This window comes from Daktulosphaira vitifoliae, unplaced genomic scaffold (genome assembly GCF_025091365.1).
Source record: "Daktulosphaira vitifoliae isolate Bord-2020 unplaced genomic scaffold, ASM2509136v1 Scaffold_4, whole genome shotgun sequence".
NCBI classification, from domain to species: domain Eukaryota; kingdom Metazoa; phylum Arthropoda; class Insecta; order Hemiptera; family Phylloxeridae; genus Daktulosphaira; species Daktulosphaira vitifoliae.
This window is the reverse complement of record NW_026099575.1, coordinates 12,990,068-13,001,073: the sequence shown is the minus strand read 5'-3', so window position 1 is coordinate 13,001,073 and position 11,006 is coordinate 12,990,068. Positions and strand designations below refer to the sequence as shown.

General features: G+C 26.5%; 1 long non-coding RNA gene across 1 annotated transcript in view; it reads left to right on the top strand.

The window, feature by feature from the left end:
* LOC126906166 (uncharacterized) overlaps positions 1-7,837 on the top strand; it is an 8,568-nt gene extending 731 nt beyond the window's left edge. The window contains exons 2-3 of the long non-coding RNA XR_007704197.1: positions 2,971-2,997; positions 7,655-7,837. This is a non-coding gene — a long non-coding RNA (uncharacterized LOC126906166). The remainder of the gene's footprint in view (positions 1-2,970; positions 2,998-7,654) is intronic.
* Positions 7,838-11,006: the final 3,169 nt, after the last annotated feature.

The window sequence follows — 11,006 nt, the reverse complement described above, 5'->3', positions numbered from 1 at the left end:
TTAAAATAAAATTTATGTTGTCCCAACGTCTTACATTCTATGTGCAAATAGCAGCCGTATTTATAACACATACAATTTTTAATTATACAAATGTTTAATTAGCTTATAAAATAATAAATGATCTATTTAAGAAACGTCTGGTAGATAGCAGCATTTAATCTCTTATTTCAAATGTTATAAATATTTGAAATATAGAGTAAAGAAAAAGTTTGCTACGTTATTCTTATCTTTTAAAAGTACTATATCAAAAGTTTTAATTTTCTTTATTAGAACATTTTTTATTTTATTTGATCTAGCTTAAATTTCCAATTTTTTTTATTGTGAAAATGCTTTGTATAATTACCCAATTAGTAACGCGTACATTTCCGTCATTAAAGTTCCAATACCCTTATAATTTTTGCATTTTTTCTACTCTCACCCANATTAAAGTTCCAATACCCTTATAATTTTTGCATTTTTTCTACTCTCACCCAATTGATATTCTTTAAAGAAATGCCAAAAGATTACTAATTATATCTAGTAAAAGAAATTAATCTCAAAAACTGAAAAAAATGTTTTTCCATGTGAATTTCCAAAAAAAATTACTATTTTTAAAATCAGTAAGTTTTAACATTTTTTTAACTTTTTAAATTTTAAAGAAAATTAAAGTATTAAATGTAACTTATTTTTTACAAACATTTTTTTGTATTTCCTTTTTATCATGTATATTTATTTTGGAAATCTGACTCTTAACCTACTCACTGGGGAAATTCAAAATTGATACTTTTGCATGACAAGATAACCTTTTTAACTTAACTTTTAAAAATGTTCCAGAAATACTTCGAATTTCATACATATGCTAAATTCAAGTTAATGCTATTTGCTATAAGTATAAAAAATTTTTGTCCCAACATCTTGTCACCTATAAGTAAAAAGTTTTTGAACTTAAATAAAAAATGCTACTTTCGTGTAAACAATCATCATTTTTCTTGTGGTTATTGTTATTTCAATTTTTTTTAAATTTATCTGTCTATATTTAAGGTCATTATAGTCCTATTGAAGAAAGTTGGTCACTATCAAATTTAACCCCCTTTTACAAAAAAAAAAATTATAAAAATGATTTAAATGTGAGTTATGTAATATTATATTATTACTTATAATATTAACATATAGTATGATGTTATCATTTGTACATGTATGTCACATATTTTGGAAAATACAAGATCACCAAAACAGGGTTCTCTTATTTAAAATACAAAACACCCAACTAATTATGGGATAAAATCTATTTATTGTAGAGATTGTGATAAAGTGAATTTTTTGAAGCCGAGAACTATGCCGGACACGCGTCGTCGACACCAGCGAAAGTGCCTCGATATTATGCGAACATTATTATTACTGTGTTCGTCTTTTCAGTTTGTTTGTCTTTTTTTTAAATTAACCTGTTGTTGTTCATTAATAAACGGCCCACGGGTCTCTACCCTCAAAACCAGTGTCGACTACATTATTGCGACGTAAGTTGTGTCAAAGTTAATTTCTTCATTGAATAATAATGTTTTATTTACTTATTTTTCTTATTGTGGAAATAAATGTGAAAAATATTTTAAACATGAAACTTTTTTTAATTATTTTATAAGCCTATTATAACTTTAAATTTCTATTTAACAGTAAAAATTTATTGTGAGCTTTTCTTATTGGGTAGCTAGTCTCGTCGTTAAAGTTTTTGTTTTAACGAACATCTTGCCGGCATCAACGCAGAAAAACTTACGAGTATATTTGCAGTGTTTAATTTTGTCTTGAAGATTATTGTGCCGCATCCTTTCAAGACGCCAGCGCGGGACACATTGGGCCACCACAATACCGCCTTGATAAATTTTTTACATAAATATTTATGAATCTTGTTTTAGTCAGGCCAGACGAAAATTTAATAAATATTGGTTTCGATCTCTCAAAAAAAAAAATACTTATTTTAATAATTATATTAAGATAAAGAACAAATTAATTCATCGAGTTTTTCGTCTATAAAATTGTCATTCTTGTTGTATGAGGAAGCTAAATAATATACTATGAATACAAATGAATCAATGTTATAATTAAGTTCCATTTAAGTGTAATTTGAAAAAGAAGAAAATGCAATCGTCCAATCTTCAATGAAATTTGTGAAAGAAGCACATTCCATTATTAGTTGTTTTTTACATTTTTTTTTTCTGCTTTATATATTTTTTTACATTCTCCCCATAATAGTCTTACAAACTCTGTATAATCTTTTAATTTCTTCGAAAAATTGCATCTCAGCAACAAATAAAAATGTCTTGCTTTATCGTTCTTATTCTCAGATGTAACAAAGTCTTTTGTTGGTCCATGGTGATTTCTTCATTATTTCCGTCAATAATATGCAAACTATTTCTTAAATTTAGCCAATAATAGTTTTTTAAAAATAATTTAACTTAGAAATTTTATCTATTGAGTTTACAAAGTTAAAATTGAGTATAATGCAAATCAAACCAAATGAAAATAAATATTTATCTTACAGTCTTCTTTTTGGTCGGGATATTTTTACATTCTGTCCATAATACTTTTACATAGTCTGTATATCTCTTAGTGTCTTAGAAAAATTGCAGCTTAAAAACAAATAAAACTGTCTCGCTTTATCGTTCACATTTTCCGATATAACAAAATGACTTCTTGTAATTCCTTTATTGAATTGGTGAAAGGTGATTATTCCATGACTTCTATCAATAATATGTAAACTTTTTCTTAATTTTAGCCAATTAGGGTTTTTTAACAATAAGTTCAACTTAGAAACTTTATCTATTTAGTTTACAAGGTTAAAATTGAGTATAAAGCAAATCAAACCAACCAAATGAAAGTAAATATTTAGTATACATTTTCAAATATTAAATGTTATCAATGTGAAATAAAAGTTGCGTTGATAATATTAAAAAAATTTTAATATATAATAAATGTATTTATGTAAATTATTATTTACAGAAATTATGTACAAATTATATTTTTCAGGTAAGTAAATTTAAAATGGGACGTTCTATTACTTATATCTTAATTATAGCTTTAATTTTTTTTAGAATAATTTCATTAAATTAGTTTGGTACTATTATTATATAGCACTTTGTGCTTAATAATAATAAATTTTTTAAATATTTACTGTTATAAATAGTGTTAAAATAAAAGTTTAATGTATTACCATGAATTATTTTAGATTTCATCAAATAATCGTAGATAGACAACTGCTTGAAATAATGTATTTTCTGTAAAAACTTCAACCTAGAGATGTGTATAATATTATTTGTAATAATGCAATTGTAAGAGTAGTAAAACAAATTTGTTGTCTGATTATACGGTAGCCATCTCAATAGTAGATTTCGACCCTAAGAATGACCACACACCGCATTAACAAACAATTATTATTATATGCATTTGTGGTAGAATGTTTTGATGGTTAGTCGTATTGAATAATGATGTATATTTAAAGTATATTAAAATAAATTAAAATACAATACAAAGAATTTTAACACAATAATTACATATTTTTGAATATGAAAAAACATTTTCACTATATCTCGAAAATTTTTTTTTCATAATAAAGTATATTACATTAGCTTTAATTTAAGATTAAATAAAAATATCCCTATTTCCGGAACACTTTCAAAAATTAAGTTCTACTTTCTATATGCATTTTTAAGTCTTAAACCGTCCCTGTATTAAGAGAAATGGTCCAATTAAAAAAAAAGGATGTCGAATGAAAGAGATATATAAATATTATTTATCATAAAAAAAGTTTATTGATTTATGCATTTTTTAAAATATAAATATAAAGTTAAAAATTTTAAATATAAAATCGAGAATTATTAGTATTAATTCTCAAAATTAGCATACGATAGCCAATTTCACCATAGAGACAAAATAAAGTCCAAACATTTTTTTTTTTCCATAATTAAGTATATTACATTATCTTTAATTTAAGGTATATATAAAAGTGTCAGTGTTTCCGGGATACTTTCAAAAGTTAAGTTGAAAAAGTAAATTTTTTGGTGAAAAAGTTGTCATTTTAAATCCGCTCCTATTGGCAGATAAAGGGTCTGATTTATAAGAAAAATTAACCACGGCATTACCACTAAGCCCGGCAGGTATACGTCCCAAGTAAGCGACTGGTTTAAAACATTTAGACTTAGCTTGCAAGACGTTGGGACTTCCCGGAATTAAATGCACTACGTCACCTCATCATACTTATAATACATACACCCCCCATCCATATAATATAATATAAAACCCATATAAAAGAAAATCACAAAATATGTATATATAACATGACAGGTGATATTGTAACACGCTTGCTATGTTGGACCTAAATAATAAAAAATAGGGACAACTACAAAAAAATTAATAAAATAAAATTCGCCACACGTGCTTATGACACGGTGTGCTAAAAAAAATTCTGGCTCAAAACATTAATTAAAAATTATACGTTACCAGCCCCGAAAGGCTAAAGAAACCGGAGGCAGGTTCAGCCGACGCCAACATACAAAAAAATTTATATAATACAAATTTAGCGGCCACACGAGAAAAATATATTTATATATAAAAAACAATTTGTTGTAACGCACACAACTTCAAAAAAAACACACCACTACGGACAAAAATTAACTCACCAGTTAGACGATGGCTAATTTCCAACAAAACGTCCGGCGGTCTATTGGCGACCACATGGCTAGCCTTAAGAGTAGGGGTCAAAAACTAAATAAAATATCCAGTGCCAGAAATAATTAAGAACAATTGGAATCATAAGGCGACAATGTATATGAAGCGGGGTGAGTGTACACACAAATGCCGTCCATGAAGCGGTCCGAAGTAGTACACAGGTGACTATCTTGCATGCCACTACGTTACCATCCCATCATCAAATGAATCAAACATCTGTGATGGTGTCACGTTACAATTATTGTGAGAATTATTATAATAAACAGCCACGTAGACATGGGTGGGCCAGGGTGGGTCTGGCCCCCCTTAGATTTAATGTGGCCTAGGGCCATCCCCCCAATTTTAAAACTCAATTATTTTTACGAATTATCAAAAACGTGCTAGGCTTTTACATTGAAATTATTATTAATTTGTGATTACTATTGAGTAATACAGTTATTATTATGGCTGTATTTTCACTTTTCTATTCATAGAAAACGTTATTTGAAAAAGATAACGTTCTAGAAGTAATAATAAATGGAATAGCAGTTACTCCGATCGTGGTTGTAGGTAAATTTTTTTTAACTATGGTCCAAAAAATGATAACAAACTAACGAGAATCTGCAATTTAATAATTAGAATCTAGTTGATTACAAAATTCTATAAAGTATACACTATAAAAATTTTTTTTGATAATCTTATCTTTAATATGTTTCTTTTTTTATAATTTAGTAGTTACAATAGGTAATTTATTTGTTTTTGTTAATTTGTTATTTGCGTGCTCTAAATAATAGTAATAAAAATATGACTAAAAAAAGGCAGGAATTGTTTTTAATTTTAAATAAAATAAATTTTACATTGTTTATAATTTATATTTATTTTTAAATTTTTTATAACTTATTTGTTATTAGTATTTAGGTAAAAATTATTTTTTCTTAATAGCTTAAAAGTTGAAAAATTAAATCAGCTTATTTGATTATTATGTTCACATCATTATTTTATTAGCTTCGATGCAAAGCTGAGAAGGTATTAATTTTACTATAATGTGTTTTTTTTTTTTTGTGTCTGTTATCACTTTTTCTCAGCTCTCACAGAACCGATTTCTTTCAATGATACGTCAAAAGATCACAAATCGTATCTAGTCGAAGACATTACACTCAAAAATTAAAAAAAAATCCCTCGTTCCCCGCCAATGTGGGAAACCCCCCAAAAATTGCAAATTTAAAAATCGCTAATTTTTTCAATTTTTTTTACTTAAAATTCCCATAATTTTTTTATATAGATGCATGGTATCGTTACTTTTCATTTGATATATTTTTTTTATAAATCTGATCCTTTACCTGCCCACGGGGGGGATTTAAAATGACAACTTTTTTACAAAAAATTAACTTTTTCCACTTAAATTTTTAAAATATACCCGAAAGTCTGACACTTTTATCTATATCATAAATTAAAGCTAATGTTATGTACTTTTTTATTAAAAAAAAATTTCGGACTTTATTTTGTCTTCACGGGGAAAATAGCAACCAAATGCTATTTTTGTGTGAAAATTTTCGATTATGATTTTTAATTTTATAATGCTATAACTTTTTGAAAAATGTATGGATCAACACAATTTTTTTATGAGTAATAATATTTTTTAATAATCCCCTTTTCATTCGACATATTTTATCTTAATCAGGATATTAATAAGGAACTAGCAGATCGTGTAACTTTTGGAAAATCCACCAATTTTTAAAATTAAACACTATATAAAGATTTGCATCGAAGCGTTTTTTTTTTTTATAGTGATTTTAATCACTGTCAGATATCATTATACTTGATCCATCTATGCCACGTCACCACTGTGCCGCGACCTCCATGTGCTGGGTTTTTTTTGTACTTAAAACTGCCATAACTTATTGAAATGTTAACAAATCAAAATAGTATATTTTTATATTGAAACCTTAGGTATTTTTCTTTCATTTGATAGAATTTTTTTTTTTATTTAATCCTTTAATCGTCCACAGGGGAGTAAGTAAAATAGTATTTAAAAAAATAAATATAGTTTAAAAAAAACACGTTTTAAAGCACATCAAACTAAAAAGTAAAAATAATTTTTAAAATAATTATGAATAAAAAATACTAGTATTATTGTGATAAAAGCGTCGGGCGCTCAATATACGAAAAATATGGCACAAAGCACCCACGCTTTTATCATAATAATATTAGTATTTTTTATTCATAATTATTTTAAAAATTATTTTTAACTTTTTAGTTCGATGTGCTTTAAAAGCGTGTTTTTTTAGTTTTTTTAAAAAAAAATCTTGATCATGTAACTTTTGGAATTATCCACCAATTTTTTAAAAATAAACACAAATTTTGAACTTGTAAGATTCATAGAATGGGATACTGTCTAAGGAGGAGTGGAGGGAGCCCCCCCACAAGCTTTTCATGGGAAACAAATTATGGAAAATGATACAAGTGCCCTAAATTGTTGGCCCCTCTAATAAACATTTTCTGGCTACATGCCTGATAATAAAATACAGATATTATTAATAATTACTAATTTATTGAACGAATATGTGTTAAAACTTTTTATTGTAGACTTAATAACCCTGTATATGTATTAATTTAATACTGCCATGTAAATATGAGATATATATGGATGTATTAAATGAGTTTTTTAATGTCACAAATGTGTATATGTAAGCGTAAAACTTTATAAATTTTAGATATTAATTGTTTGTGAATATGTTAGTACCTAGAATATTATTTTTGTACATACTGTTTGAGATAATATCTCAGTCAAAGATGATGGGAAATTGCAACTACTATGGTTTTTTAAATTTTTTATTTATACAGAATCAAAATTATTTGAAATTAAATTATTTCATACATATTAAAAAAAATTACTTTTATTTTCGATAATACAGTGATAAATTATAATATATAATATACTTTACAGCTGACCGTGATGCTCGATAACATTTTTTTTCAGATCCACTGTAAAGAAGTTTCTCTTCAGAAAAATTATAAAAGTGGGAAGAGGTTAAGGAGCATGTACGAACATTTTTTTATGCTTGAGTTTATTACACACATGTTATTTTTGTAAATTAATTTACAAAGCTATATAATACACATTTATTAAATAATTAGATAAAGATATAAGCAACTACATATTATCGGCTACTTTAAAAAACTTTATCTTTGGAGTTTACCAAGTCAAAATTGAGAATAATGCAAATCAAACCAAATGAAAATAAATATTTCGTATACATTTTGAAATATAAAATATTTTCACTGTGAAATAAAAATTACGTTGATTTTATTTTCAGTTAATAATTATTAATAATGATTCAATTTATACAAAATATGTTATTTATATAAAAAATCGTTGACAGAAATTATTTTTAAATTATACTTTTCAGTTAATGTATTTTAAAATGTGATGTTTTATTACTTATAATTTAAATATGTTTTAATTTTTTATAGAATAATTTCATTATATTACTGTGATTCTATTATTATTTAACATTTTGTGCTTAATAATAAAAAAATNCAGGTAGAACTATGACTGTTAAAATCTCCAGCTATTATTTTTGTAAGGCTATTTTCAAAATTGGATGGTTTTTCAAAAGTAAAATCAGCATTTGGTGGCTTGTATATTGATGTAACTGTACATCTTTTGGTTTCTATTGTTAGGATTTCAATGTTATTTGTGTTACTGAATGCTGCACTATCTATGACTATGCCCGGCCTAGCAAATATGGCGCTTCCGTAGAGTGCGTTAGGTACTTCAATAATTAAATCCATTCCCGGTATTTTTGGACGGACACTGGTCTCGTCCCGGTGCGTCTCTTGCAAACACAAAACATCACATTGACTCTGCGCGCATAAGGTGGCTAGTAGCTCACCTTTACATGCCGAGAAGCCCTCGATGTTTTGCGTTAGCACTGTAAATGCCGAAGCATTAACAGGGGTTGGTCCTGAAAAGGACCGTTTTGGGGAGCTATTTATTGGCATTTTTAGCACCGGTGTTGGCAGAATTAGTTAGCTGTGAAGATACAACATTAACAGGGGCACCACGTGAAGGTTTCTGCCTAGCCCCCACATTCGAGAAAAATGATACTATTATGATTCCATTTACACCGAATGTCTTCAAATTTCAAAGATCTAATGACTTCATTTTAGGTACACTCTTTATTGTATGCCAGAAACCAAATTTTAAAAAAGCATCCATTACTGATATTTTAATGTTATGAAGATCTTTTTTGATATCCGCGGATATTTCGACAATAGGTCTTTCTTTTTCAACTTGCGTGTTGTACCATTCAATTACATTCGATGGATTTGGCTGTATTGGTCTACAGTTATTATTCATGAAATCTCGAACATTATTATTTAATTCATCGAGTTTTTCGTCTATGAAATTGTCATTTTTGTTGTATGATGAAGCTAAATAATGTACTATGATAACGAATGCATCAATGTTATTTTGAAGTTCCATTTCAGTGTAATTTGAAAAAGAAGAAAATGCAGCCGGCCAATCTTCAATGAAATTTGTGAAAGAAGCAAATTCCATTATAAGTTGTTTTTTACAATTTCTTTTTTCTTCTGTATATTTTTTTTTACATTCTCCCCATAATATTCTTACAAAATCTGCATACCTTTCTAATTTCATTGAGAGATTACAGCTCAAGAACAAATAAAACTGTCTGGCTTTATCGTTATTATTATCAGATGTAACAAAATCTTTTGTTCCAAATCCATCAAACAATTGGTCCATGGTAATTTCTCCATTATTTCCGTCATAAATATGTAAACCGTCTCTAAATTCATTCTAATGTGAGTATTTTAAAAAGATATCTAATTCACAAACTTTATAATTAAAATTTGACATTAATATACACTTTTTGGTATGTAGGAAATCAAAGTTCAACAAAAAATCTATAACATTTATTTTTATTTGATCAAGATAAGAATTGATTTTCAAATTTATTTCGTCGTTAGACTTATTATCAAATTGCTTGTTATACTGTTCGATTATCACCGAAGGACTTGGCTGTTTTGTTCTACATTTACCATTCATAAAATCTCGAACATTATTATCTAATTCATTAAGTTTTTCATCTATATCAATGTCACTATGGTTGTTTGATGAAGCTAAATAATATACTATGTTTACATAAGAATTAATGTTATTTTTAAGTTCCATATCAGTGTAATTTGAAAAAGAAGAAAATGCAGCCGGCCAATCTGCAATGAAATTTGTGAAAGCAGTAAATTCTCTCATTATATAATGCTTACATGCTTCTTTTCTGTCGAAATGGTTTTTACATTCTGTCCATATTATTTTTACATAGTCTGTATATTCTCCTAATATCTTAAAAAGATTGCAGCTTAGCAACAAATAAAACTGTCTAGCTTTATCGTTCAGATTTTCAGATGTAACAAAATTTTTTGTTCCAAAACCATCAAACAATTGGTCCATGGTGATTTCTCCATGACCTTCATCAATAATATGCAAACTATTTTTTAAATTTGTCCAATGCGGGTTTTTTAAAAAACAGTTTAATTTAGAAACTTTATCTTTGGAGTTTACAAATTCAAAATTGAGAATAATGCAAATCAAACCAAATGAAAATAAATATTTCGTATACATTTTGAAATATAAAATGTTTTCACTGTGAAATAAAAATTACGTTGATTTTATTTTCAGTTAATAATGATTCAATTTATACAAAATGTTATTTATATACAAAATCGATGACAGAAATTATTTTTAAATTATACTTTTCACTTAATGTAATTTAAAATGTGATGTTTTATTACTTATAATTTAAATATGTTTTAATTTTTTATAGAATAATTTCATTATATTACTGTGATTCTATTATTATTTAACATTTTGTGCTTAATAATAAAAAAATGTCTTTAAAAATTTAGTGTCAAAAATATTCTTAAAATAAAATTTTAATTTAATATAATGAAGTATTTTAGAGTTCTTCAAATTATCGTAGACAGACAACGATGCTTCGTCGATCAGAATGTGTGGAATGTAAGGTTACTATACCGAGTACTTGATATAATATATTTTTTTGTACAAACAAAACAATTTCCATTTAAATAAAATAAAATGACATTATAATTTTGTTTTAGTAACAATTTAAATAATCGTTATATTAATAAAAAATTATTCGTTAATACACTAGCCGCTATATCATTAAAAAAATAAATAATGAAAGTTTCATCTCTAACGTATATACATATTACCCAAAACATAACTAATAATAAATATGAGAAGACATTTGTTTCTATTGGCAAAGGGAGGCTAATATATACAATGGTTC